This window comes from Pinus tabuliformis, chromosome 1_2, assembly GCF_031772625.1.
Source record: "Pinus tabuliformis cultivar Carrire ecotype Pingquan chromosome 1_2, CPIR1, whole genome shotgun sequence".
Taxonomy (NCBI): Eukaryota; Viridiplantae; Streptophyta; class Pinopsida; order Pinales; family Pinaceae; genus Pinus; species Pinus tabuliformis.
Window position 1 is genome coordinate 969,166,158 of NC_142298.1, and position 12,806 is coordinate 969,178,963.

Genomic DNA, 12,806 nt, shown 5'->3' on the forward strand with positions numbered 1-12,806 from the left:
AAATATGTTATTTATTTGTTACTTATTGTAAAAGAATAGACATGCTATTGCTACTTATTTATTATAAATTAATAAATTATTTATTTATTTATCATTATTACTCACTAAATAAGTATTTTATTTATTTTTTCTTTAATTTTTTTTATAAATTATTAATTGATTTATTCTAAATTAATGAATTTAGACATTTTTTATAGCCCCAAATGCTCATTCTTTTCTTTGTTAATGTTAATATCTATGAGAATTGTTGTGATGTGATGCCGTTCACATTGACTTTAATGATATTCAGAAAACTGATATATCTTCATCCAAGAAGAGTTCAAAATTTGATGCCATTCACATTGACTTTAATGATATTCAGAAGGGCCCTACATATTTTACGGCATAGAAGTTGATATATCTTCATCCAAGAAAAGTGCAGAATTTGGTATCCCTGTTTTGTGGGCAGTTCCTATTTCCAACTCTATTGAAACATAAATGCCTCTGACATGCAAGGGGAATAACAGTTGCTTTGTTGTTAAAATGCCAAAGTCAACTTTGAGGGAAATATAAATGCAAGGTAACTGCTATATCTCTAGCATGTCAGACTGCATTTATGTTTCAATAGAGTTGGAAATAGGAACTGCCTGTTTTGTGCCCCTCTCTCGTCGTCCAAAGAATAATTACAGCAACATACCTTCCCCAAGAAGAGTGCAGAATTTGGCATCCCTGTTTTGTCCCCCTCTCTCGTCGTCCAAGGAATAATTGCAGCAACATACCTTCCTTTGGTAGTCCGCCCTACTCCGCCGCTTACTCCCGTAAGGGCTCCTTTCGCCGCTTATTCAATTCCACTCTTCACCAACTCATTCTCCTTCTCTGTACTGTATTTTAATTTAAATGGAAGACATAATTGATTTAAATTAGGCATAGATACTGAACTTGAATTTAATGGTGCATGCATTATATCCCACTTTGGATTTTGGTTAAATTTTTTTTTTTATTATCAAACAAATTTATACAAAGTTCGGTTAAAAGAGTTATAACTTGATATGGATTACAAAAGTTTCAATCCTACAACTTATATTCATATTTATTTTGAGATGCTTTTTTTTTTAAATTCATTATGGGATTTCAATACATTTAAAAAGTGTTTTATATTATAGAATTTGTAAAGAAAATTTTGTAGAGATAAAATTTGACTTGATTATTATATTAAAGTTAAAATCTAAAACTAAATTCAAGTTATAATCTTTCTAAATTGATTTTATATCATTTATATTTATAATAAATAAAGTTATATTAAAGTAATTATTTGTTTTTACTCATTTACCAATTTTGCTTCATAGGAAAGAGAAGTTAAGTCTTAAAGCTATTTTAACATTTAATCTTTGTATATTCAAGTTATAACCCTTCTAAATTGATTTTATATCATTTATATTTATAAAAAATAAATTTATATTAAAGTAATAATTTGTTTTTACTCATTTACCAATTTTGCTTGATAAGAAAGAGAAGTTAATTCTTAAAACTATTTTAACATTTAATCTTTTTATATTGTCTCTGTTTTTTTTTTTAATTATCGTACTGTTGATTTTAATACATTTATATATTTTAATACTCCATACATATTTATAATAAATTTGATATTAAAATATTAACGTATATATATATGGATTCAACACCATTCCAAAAAGTCACACTAAAAATAACTCATTCCTTCCTATGTTTTTATTAAGTGTTTTTATTTTTATTTCTTTATTTTATTTACCAATTATACATTTAATAAATATGTTATTTATTTGTTAGTTACTATAAAAAAAATAGACATGCTATTTTTACTTCTTTATTATAAATTAATAGAAAAAAATATTTATTTATTATTGTTACTCATTAAATAGATATTTTATTTATTTTTTTATAAATTATTTAATTGATTTATTCTAAATTAATGAATTTGGACATTTTATATAGGCTCAAATGCTCATTCTTTTCTTTTCCATAAAGTTCAATAATGTTAATGTCTATGACAATTGTTGTGATGCGATGCCATTCACATTGACTTTAATGATATTTAGAATAATATTATAATTATTGTAAAAATAATTTGAAATACAATTATTTAATGTATATGATAATCAAATAATTAAACAAACCAATAGTATACAAAAGAATTTTTATGTTATATATATATATATATATATATATATATATATATATAGATTTTGTATGTTTTTTTATATACCTTTTAACTAACTTCTTTTATAATTATATAATTCTTTTTAATATGATGGAATAAATTAAAAGTATATATGGTATAAACCATTAGATTAGAGTGGACAATGTATATTTGTATTTACATTCGTAATTCCATCTATGTCAAATGGATTTTTGACCATGAAACCCCTATGCAGGGGTTCTGGCTCCTCACTTTAATATTTAAAAAAAGGGGTTTTGGCCCTTCACTTTAAAATTTTGAAAATAAAGTGCGAATTAATTCAAACAATGAATCACTAAGAAAAACAACACACCCATTAAAAAGATTAAGTTTGTCCATAAACAAATGGATTCCTTTTTATAACCTTCCTTTGGCTTCATGATGTATCATTCTTGATGTTTTTCTATTGTTTATAAGATGCATTACAAAAAATGTATGTTAAGACTAAACAAAATTCGATCTGGATTAGTATCTCATGCATTGCACTTCTGATTCAATCTTGGTTCAAGGAGGACTCTTGATGAAGATGAAATTTAGTAATGGTAGCATCGTAAACACTTTCAGATACATATTCCTAAAAAATTAAGGCAACCACATCTTTAACATATAATCTAACTCATGCAAAGAAGTTGATTAAACTTTACAAAGAAATAGAGTTTTGATCTGATGAAAATATGTGGATTATAATCTTTTGCACTAGTCTGGGGTTGACCTAAAACCCATTTACAAGCTATATATGCAAAAGGAGTATACATGGCATAAACATATAAACTTGCATTCTCTTGACATAGTTTACATTGTTCTGACTGGTCTCTATTAATGTTTCTCCATAAGTTTTGGGGCTTGGATTGGATATCTTGATTCCACTTCTTTGCATGGTGCTCTGGACCATAAGCCAATGCTTAGAGACATATGCATATACACTGCGTTCGCGAGCTCATGGTAGACACTTGAATATTTCAAGAAGACATTCATTAGGAAGCATGCTAATAAGGTCTTTTTGTTTATGCTTTAGCTTTGCCTCTCTAAATGGTATGATGAAATTTCCATAGAGCCTTCTCTGAGGACAAAAAGTACTTCCAATCGAGGTGCAAGAGACAATAAAATATTTGTAACCACATGAAGAGAAAACTTAGGCCTTCTAAAGTCTTCATCACCTAGAGATTAATGACATTCCACCCTTAGCACAAAAGATATAGTACCAACCATTTTTTTACTGTTATAATTTTCTCTATCAAGGCACTGATATTGATTATCAAATATTTTATGTGAATACACCAAAAAGCCTCAAATCATATTTTCTAGTTTGTAGAGGGAAGAGAATTGACCCTGTAATAGATCTCTCAATGAAGATGGTCTCGCTAGCATGAGATCATGATCCACTGGATTAAAATTTTGGGCTTTGTATAGTTAAGAAACCAAACCCATCCAACATTGGGACTTGGGAGTAAAGACTAATTTTAGTAATTTTGAAGTCAAAAAAGGTTGTAGGCTATTATGTTTTCACTTAAATTCTCATGGTGGTGTGTAGCAATGCACCATTTTCTTCTCCAACATAGTGCCTCGTGTTAGTTATCAATCTTGTAGTCTCCATTACATTCTCTAATGCATAATCCAATGCTTCATTCCCCAAACCATATAAACTAATTGCATGAGATTTCATGGTCATAGATTAAAGATTCCAACTATTTATGAAAATATAGAAACTCGGTCTTCCGTTGGATAACTTCAAACATTAACATTTGGATAGTAGTATATGCAAAATATTCATGGGGATAAGTGTAGTGCTTAGAAGTACCATTGATGGCAGAAACAGATCCATACCATTATAATTGAGCACTCTGCCTATGTTATAATATCTTTCATAGTAATTGTTTGAAGCAAGATATCTACGACTGACATTTGATTAGAAAAAATGTCTGCAAAGTTTCTTCATGGGATAACAGATGATCCCTAGATGGAGATATAAATGGAGAAGCAAATTGGGTGCATGGCAATATTTCTCTAGTTCTTTTATAAACACCAAATTCTTATTGGTGAGTGGTTCTATGGACCAAAAATACTTGATGCAGCTTAGTCATCATCTAGTAGCCCAAGACTTGACACTAGTGGAGATACCAGTTCTGTTCAGAATGTGGTATGACTATGCACATATTTTCTCAAAATTTTGTGTATGTTTTTATGTGCTTAAAGAGTTGAATAATTTTATATTTTCTCTAATAAATATCAAAACACTCATTATCTGTATCTCACCAGGTAGCTCAGAGGTAAGGAAATTCATAACCTTTTCTTCATCCTCATCAATGAAAAATTCCTTAAGCTTATGCAATTGAAAAATTCCAATTCTGAAACCAATCAATTCATGTATCATAAACTCCCACAAATGGACTTGTTCTAAGTTGATTTTAAGTTGATTAATTCATTAGTATAGAGTGAGATGTGGGAATCATATTGCATGCTTTAAGTCCTTCAAAATTTTGAATAAAATTTGATTTTTAGGGATTTTCTCAGCATTTCAATTAAATATCTTACTCTATAACTGAAAAAAATCACAAAGTCTTTCCATAATTTATCCTCTTTATTCTAGACATGAATGTAGCTTCTTATGTTGTAGATTATCCATGACTGTCCCTTTTGTCTTGGATCAATGGTTGTCATACACTTTATTAATGCCATGACCTGTCTTATAATTGAATTTGAGAAGAATGGAAGCTTTCATTTTTTAGATTTAAAAAATTTTAGGTTTCAAAAATTTGTATAATAGTTCATTAATATCCATGAAAATATTATTATGAAGAAATTTAAAAGATGGACATATGCATATAGTACTTTCTTTAGTTGGAGGGTTTCAACATAATTTCAAGTCTACCACAAACAAGGAGCTCCTTGTGATTGTTTAGTCCCATTTGCTTGCTTCAGATAATCTTATTGTGACTATAAAAGTTAAGAGACAAAATTAATTTAATAATGTAGGCATAGGTATGGGAACACCATAATTAACATGGCATTCATGCTAGACATTAATAATATTTATTAGAGAATGTAAAGGGCATTAATAATAATCATTGAGGGATTAATAATAATGATTGAGGTGTTATTTTTTTTAATCCACATTTTATTAATGATGAGTGAAACTCTATCTTGAATGTAAAACACATTTTTATTCTTAATACAAGTTCCATACTATGCTATCAACTTATGGGGTTTCCTTTGCAACCACTGATGCTAGTTAGCCAACTGGTAAAGACTATTTTATTGAAAGTAATTTACATAACCGCCATATGCAAGGCTCCATAGAGGACGAACATTATTCAAAAATACAACTAAAATGCCAGTAATTTCATAAGAATGTCAAAGCCAAACGAAAATAAAGAAGCTCAGTACTACCGCACTGGTAAAAACCAAAGATGCCTACACATATAGATATATATTTGAAGAAATTCATGTTCATAGTAATACGATGGCTATCTGATAGAATGTGTAGAGAAACCATGAATTCAACATTTATTGTCCAAAAAAAGGAAATGTAAAGATATTAAACAAATAATTCTTGAAGATAAGATAATGTACTTCCAAAAAAATAACCGTACAGGGTCTATCCAGCGTGATTGTGCTCGAGAGAAATAGAAATCCAAAATATGCATTCATATGCACCTGTATATTAAAGTAAAATATTCTGAAATCTCTAAATTTCACTTTTACCTCAAGATATTCATATAAAAAAATTTATGAGTGCTTAGACGCATAGAAGCCACGCAAATGATGATGTGTTGATTGCTTTTCACGAATAGGCATGGAAGCCACGCAGATAAGGATGTGTCCATTGGTAAACATGAATACACACGCAAGTTGTATATTAAAAATGATTTATCTTTGAGGGTTTTTGTGAGATCATACAGAAATAGCTATATATATGTTTATCCATTGAATTTCTTCTGCAGTAAGCCTAAAAAAATATTGCAGAGAGATTGATGATCCCACTGACAGGTTCTATCTAAAGAAATCGTCTTGAAGGATAGGCATGCATGCTAATGGATTGTGACCATAGTGTGCATCGAAGGGACAGGGTTACCGAAAAGGCTCCTTCCTAGTTGCTTAACCGTTAACCAGAACGTGAACCTGAACTAGTGGTGGAGCAATCATGCGGTGTAACTAAGCATCATGATGCCTTCATATGGCTGGAATCATCGATAGAATCAACCATCCATTCTTCTCCATCTTGACAACAATAGGCACCAGGCTCCCGGTTGAAACAACTAGTTGGATTGCCTAGCTCACAGGTTTAATCTTTGCCGATTGCTTCTTCAAAGACCCTACAAAATTTTTGCTTTGGTAGCTCACAATGTAGTATATGCCCAGCAACTTCAAACAATTTGTAGGGATTTTGCTTTGCTAGCTCACAATGTAGTATAGCCCAGCAACTTTAAACAATTTGTATGAAAATGCCCAATGTGATTAATTATATTCAATAGAGATTTAATTTTATAAAACTAAAATTTGGAGATAAAATATGATTATATTACATTCAATTCACAGACACAATTGCACATAATGTGGTGAGTTAAACTTTTACACTATAACTAGCCAAAATTAGATATCAGATCTTTGCCTCTGTTTTTCTCTCTATGTTTTCGTATCATTTAATTTAGACATTGCAACTAGCTAGTGCACATAATGTGGTGAGTTAAACTTTTACACTATGACTAGCCAAAATTAGATATCAGATCTTTGCCTCTGTTTTTCTCTCTATGTTTTCCTATCATTTAATTTAGACATTGCAACTAGCTAAAATTAGATATGGGGAGTTAACTCAACGAATCCTCGGGAAAACTCCAAGAAGTATTTCATCCTCTTCTATTATGCTAAGAGTGTTCCAATCATTTCATCTAATGATCGATAGGAAATCATTTCATCTAATGATTGATAGGTAAAATGACTTAAAGTGAAAATAGCATGATCACAATTTGAAGATAATTTATTAAACAAAATATCCTTTAACATCTTTTTCTTCTATTTTTACCTCAATTCCCTCTAGCAACCTTCTCACTAATTTTAGAACATTTATATGTGTAGAAAATGATACCCCATTATGCATTTTGAGTTTGAATAACTTCAATTTATATTTTGCTTAAATGTTCCCATATTTGTGAAAAAAAACTTTCCCAAATCTATAAAGTGAAGTTATAAATCTAACAAAAATAACCCTATACTTTTCTAAGTCCATAAAATGAAATGAAGTTATAAATCTAACTGAGTTTATAAAGTGAAGTTATGAATCTAACAAGGATAACTGATTTAGTACACCAGATTAACCCATTAAATTTTTCAGCTACTATTTGCTCAATGTTAAAAATAAACAGCTAACCCTATAATAGACTTAATTAAACTTAACTGATCTAGTATTCAAGATTAACCCATTAAATTTTTCAGCGACTATTTGCTCCATGTTGAAAATAAACCACTAACCCTATAATGGACTTGACTAAACTTAACTGATCTAGTATACAAGATTAACCCATTAAATTTTTCAGCGACTGTTCGCTACTATGTAATTGTATTTTTACCTCGTAAACTGGTTTTCTCATAATTCTGCCTTCGCAACGTTAATTCTTGTTTCTTGTAAATAAGAGGGCCACTCGTACATGTTTCGAATCAAGAAAGGACAGGTACATGCATGAATTTGATGTAGACTGTCACAGACGTATTATCCAAATTTCGGTATGCATGTCAACTAATTGAAAATAAATTGAAAATAACATTTCGGCTAACACGATCTCTTTACGAATTGTAGGAAGCCCACAGCATTGCACGGTTTTTTTGCGATCAAGCTCGGGAAGACACGCTCTAAGCCCAGCGGACTCCTCGGAGTGCAAACATGACCTGGATTTGGTTCACTTCGAGAGTTTTATGTCTCCGCAGCAGTCATATTCAAAGTACGCCAATGCCCCAACTCTCTTGACAAGGCTTGGCCCTCGGCTCCTTCTATCGCCTGGATCCAGGTAGGCTAGCGCCGTACGTGCTTTAAAATTTTCGATGGCAGGCAGCTTCCATAGGTTGATCATAAAAATTAGATTTATTATTTACGGTCCATCCAAAGCGAGAGAGGAGGCTCCGAGATCTATCCAAGTTTTTCATTCTTCTCCCATTTTCCTGGTCCATCCTGTGAGGAGTAAATCCAGAGTTACCAGCTTTGAGGAGTAAATCCAGAGTTACCCGCTTTGATATAGAGAAAGAAATTTGAAATGCGAACACAAAAAAAATATGGTTTTTATTACATCTTAATTACAAAATTATAGCAAACATATATAGTATAATTTTTTATTACATCTTAATCACAAAATTATAGTAAACATATATAGTGCTTAGCATAACTATTATAGTAAACATATATAGTGCTTAGCATATCTAACAGTTTCTAGTGCTTATCATATCTAACAACTTCTAAATTGAGAGATTTCCTTAGCATATGTAACAATTTTTAAATTGAGAGATTGGTTATTGAGAAAATATCTTAACAACCAAACAACTCAACATGTTGGAGGTACTACACACCTATGACTTCATTAATGCACATGCAGACACTTAGTTAGAGCATTCACTGACATGCAAGGCTTCAACATTGGAATCTTCACTAGATTGGTGCCTTTGACTATCCATGCATGCATGAGACTACATGCAAGATCCTTTCTGCATGATTTACTCCCTGATTTGCTCCTCCTTTCACTCCGCAACTGGCGAGTTCTCTCCGGAACTCGCTATAGGTGTTGAGTCTCATCATTTATGACTACATGCAAGATCCTTTCTGCATGATTTACTCCTTGATTTGCTCCTCCTTTCACTCCGCAACTAGCTAGTTCTCTCAGGAACTTGTTGTAGGTGTCAAGTCCTCTCATTGATCACCACTATGGCTCATTACCTTGGGATCTTCACCCAATGATGCTATATCATGACCATTGTAACCTATTTTCTGAATTAATAATTCTTTTTTTTCTTTCGATTTCTTTTAATGTCTTTTCTCTGCAAAGCTGTGTGTTCAACCTTTACTAGCTAGATTCATCTGTGCAGGTTTTCTAACACATTTACATGGTATCAGAGCCCACAAGTTGATAGATAAAAGGCACACCAGTACTTGATTTTGCACGTATTACAACTTGGAGATCGAAGATGGACAGAAAAATGGTGTTTCCCAAAGCATCGATCCTAACACCGTACGACTATCATGAATGGAATGACCAAATGGCTTGATACCTTCGTCAGAAAGCATTGTACAAGATTACCATGGCTATAGAAGTGGAACCCAATTCAGCCATAGAGATATCCAAGTACCTCAACTGCATGGATGAGGCCCACGGATCCATATGCATGTGCATCTCCCCAGAGTTGTAGTTTCATCTATCTGCCTGCACTACTCCCAATGAGATTTGGAAAAAGATTGAAGAACTCTATGGGAAACTGGATGAGATGAAAGGACATCTGCTCGACGTGGAGCTGCTCTCATTGGATCCACAGAACTAATACAGAATTCAAGACTTCTTCACCAAATATAATGTTCTATTGCTGCAACTCAAGGGTTGTGGAATTGACAAATCCAAGGAGGAGAGTCGCCAATTTCTTTCTATTATGTCAAAGCTCGGACCAGAATACTCCATCTTTGTGTCCACATTTCATTCATTAAGGCTCACAAAGGTAAATCCTACACTATGGCTTCTCTCAAAGAGTTCATTGAATCCATCACTTTTGAGCAAGATAAACTCATTGGCATGGGGAAAATCAAACCTCCAAAAGCACATATACTTGTTGTGCATGATGGCAGCCACAATAAAAATCATAGATCTGATTCAAATCAAAAAAATCAGCAGCAAAAAGACAAGGGAAAAGTGCATTCTCATTCAAAGAAGGAAGGATACACCAAGCCCTTCAAAGACTCCTCTGGCTCCAGAAATGAGAACGAGAAAAAAGGAGATAAATGCACCTACTTTCACTGAGGATTCCATCCAAAATCCTCTTGAATGAAGAAACAAATTGACAAAATGGCAGAAATCCTTAAGAAGCACAACCTTGGGGACCACATCCCTCAAGGCGCCAAGAAAAAAACTGAGGATCCGCCACACGGGAAAGGTAACAATTTTCATGCTTTAGTTGCAATTAACTCTTCCCCTAATGCATGGATTATAGATTCTGGTGCATCACATCATATGGTTGCTGCAAAGGAAGTTTATTCCTCTTTGGATGCATGCAAAGGACCTCCCATCTTCATGGGAGATGACTCACCTATTGAGGTCACTGGAAAAGGTAGAGTGGAACTTTTACACGGAAGCTTTAAAGATGTGCTTCATGTTTCAAAACTTTCAGTAAACCAACTTTCATTTTATCAGATCACTTATTCTGGCACCGGAAAGAGAGTGGAATTCACTCGAGATGTAGTGAACATATATGACCTACATAGCAACTCCAAAATCGCAACCAGTGAGATAAACAATGGAGCTAGATTGTATACATTTTCTGAATTTATGAATCTAAATCCTCCTTATTTCTTACACATGCTGATGATAGTGGTAGGCTTTGGCACGAGAGGTTTGGTCACTTAAATTACAAGTATATGTAGCAGCTAAGCAACCATGAGATGGTGGAAGGCTTGCCAAATATCAGTTTCTCCAAAGGAGTTTGTGAAGAATGTGTCATTGAAAAACATCCTAGAGAAAAGTTTGACACCGAAAAGACTCACAGAGCATCCTCTCCTCTAGATCTGATCCATAGTGATCTCATGGGGCCTTTTCCTCATCCTTCCATCAACAAAGAAAGGTATGTGCTTACATTTATTGATGATTTCTCACTGTATACTTGGGTGTATCTTCTCAGGGCCAAATCTGAAGTTTTTGTGCACATTGAAGATTTCAAAGCACTAGTTGAAACACAGTTAGAGAGAAAGATCAAAGCCATCTATACAGACAATGAGAGTGAATACATTAACACAGCACTTCGAAACCTTTTCCTTGAGCTTGGCATATAGTTGCAACACACAGTTCCATACACTCCGCTGCAGAACAGAGTTGCTGAGAGAAAGAATTGATCTCTCAAAGAGATGGCTTCCTGCATGTTGCATGCTAAGTCACTACCTCATAAGCTATGGACTAAAGCACTTAATTGTGCTAACTACATCTAGAACATATCTCCTCATAGATCTCTCGAGGATCAGACCCCCTTTGAGGCTTGGAGTGGCACTAAACCGAAGGTCACCCACTTCTTTGTTTTCGGCTCCCGACCATGGGCCAGGATCCCATGTGAAAAGAGGAAAGTTCTTGGTCCACAGATAATTGAGTGCATCTTTGTTGGATACCCTGATGGTGTGAAGGGATACCGACTCTTGATTTCCTCTACGAACAAGCTCATCATTGAGCGAAGTGTCCAATTTGAGGAAATTCTCTCGCATGCACCTCAATTGCACCTTTTATCTACCTCATGACCAAGATGATGACTCAGTACACTCAGATGTAGATACAAAGCATACAGATGCTGAGGTAGAGCTTGCAAATGCAAACACAGAGTCTTCAGATACAAATCCAATGCATGCATATGATGATCCACATCCAAGCCCAAATCAGGCTTCCAATAGTGAATCAACTTCCGCTATTATAAATCAGAGAACAAGGAGCTTAAGTGAGATATATGCAAAAGACCACCCAGCTGCTAGAAATGGTCTTGTGGGGGATAATTCTGATCCGCAAAGGACTATCTCAGAGTTTATTGAGCCTCCTCTTGCCCTCACTGCAACTGAACCAATGCCATCCCGACATTGTCATTTAGCTCAATCTTCTGATCCACAGTCTTATGCTGAGGCTACCAGGCATCCCTCTTGGGAGTCCTCCATGGAGGAGTACAACTCCCTCCTCGAGAACCAAACCTAGGATTTGGTCCCCCTTCCTTTAGGAAGGAAACTTGTCCGATGCAAATGGGTCTATAGGACCAAGAGTGCTACAGATGGGAAAATCACCAGACAGAAAGCTAGGCTAGTAGCCAAAGGTTTCCAGCAAGTGCATGGCATTGATTATGATGAGACCTTTGCTCCAGTAGCAAAGATGGATTCCATACACCTTGCACTTGCCATTGCGGCTACCCAGGGGTGGGAAGTACATCGGATGGATGTGAAGAATGCTTTTCTTCATAGGGACCTATCTGAGGATATCTACATGTAGCAGCCATATGGTTTCATTCAGAATTCATCTTTGGTCTGCAAATTGAAGAAGTCTCTCTATGGCCTTAAGTAGGCCCCGGGAGCATGGTATGCGAAGATGGATTCTTTTCTCTTATCACAAAACATTGAACGATGTAAGTCTGATTCGGATGTTTACATGCTCAGGACACATGACTCTCTTCTTATCTTAGTTTTGTATGTTGATGATCTCCTCATCACTCGCAGCTTGGCTTCAGCAATTGCTGTAGTCAAGAGGACCTTGCATGATAGGTTCTTGATGATGGACATGGGTCCATTACACTTCTTTCTTGGTCTTGAGATCAACCAGGATGCCACAGGCATCAAACTCTCTCAAGCTAAGTATGCACAGGATCTCCTTTAGACATTTCGCGTGATTAACTACAAGCCAACACTGACTCC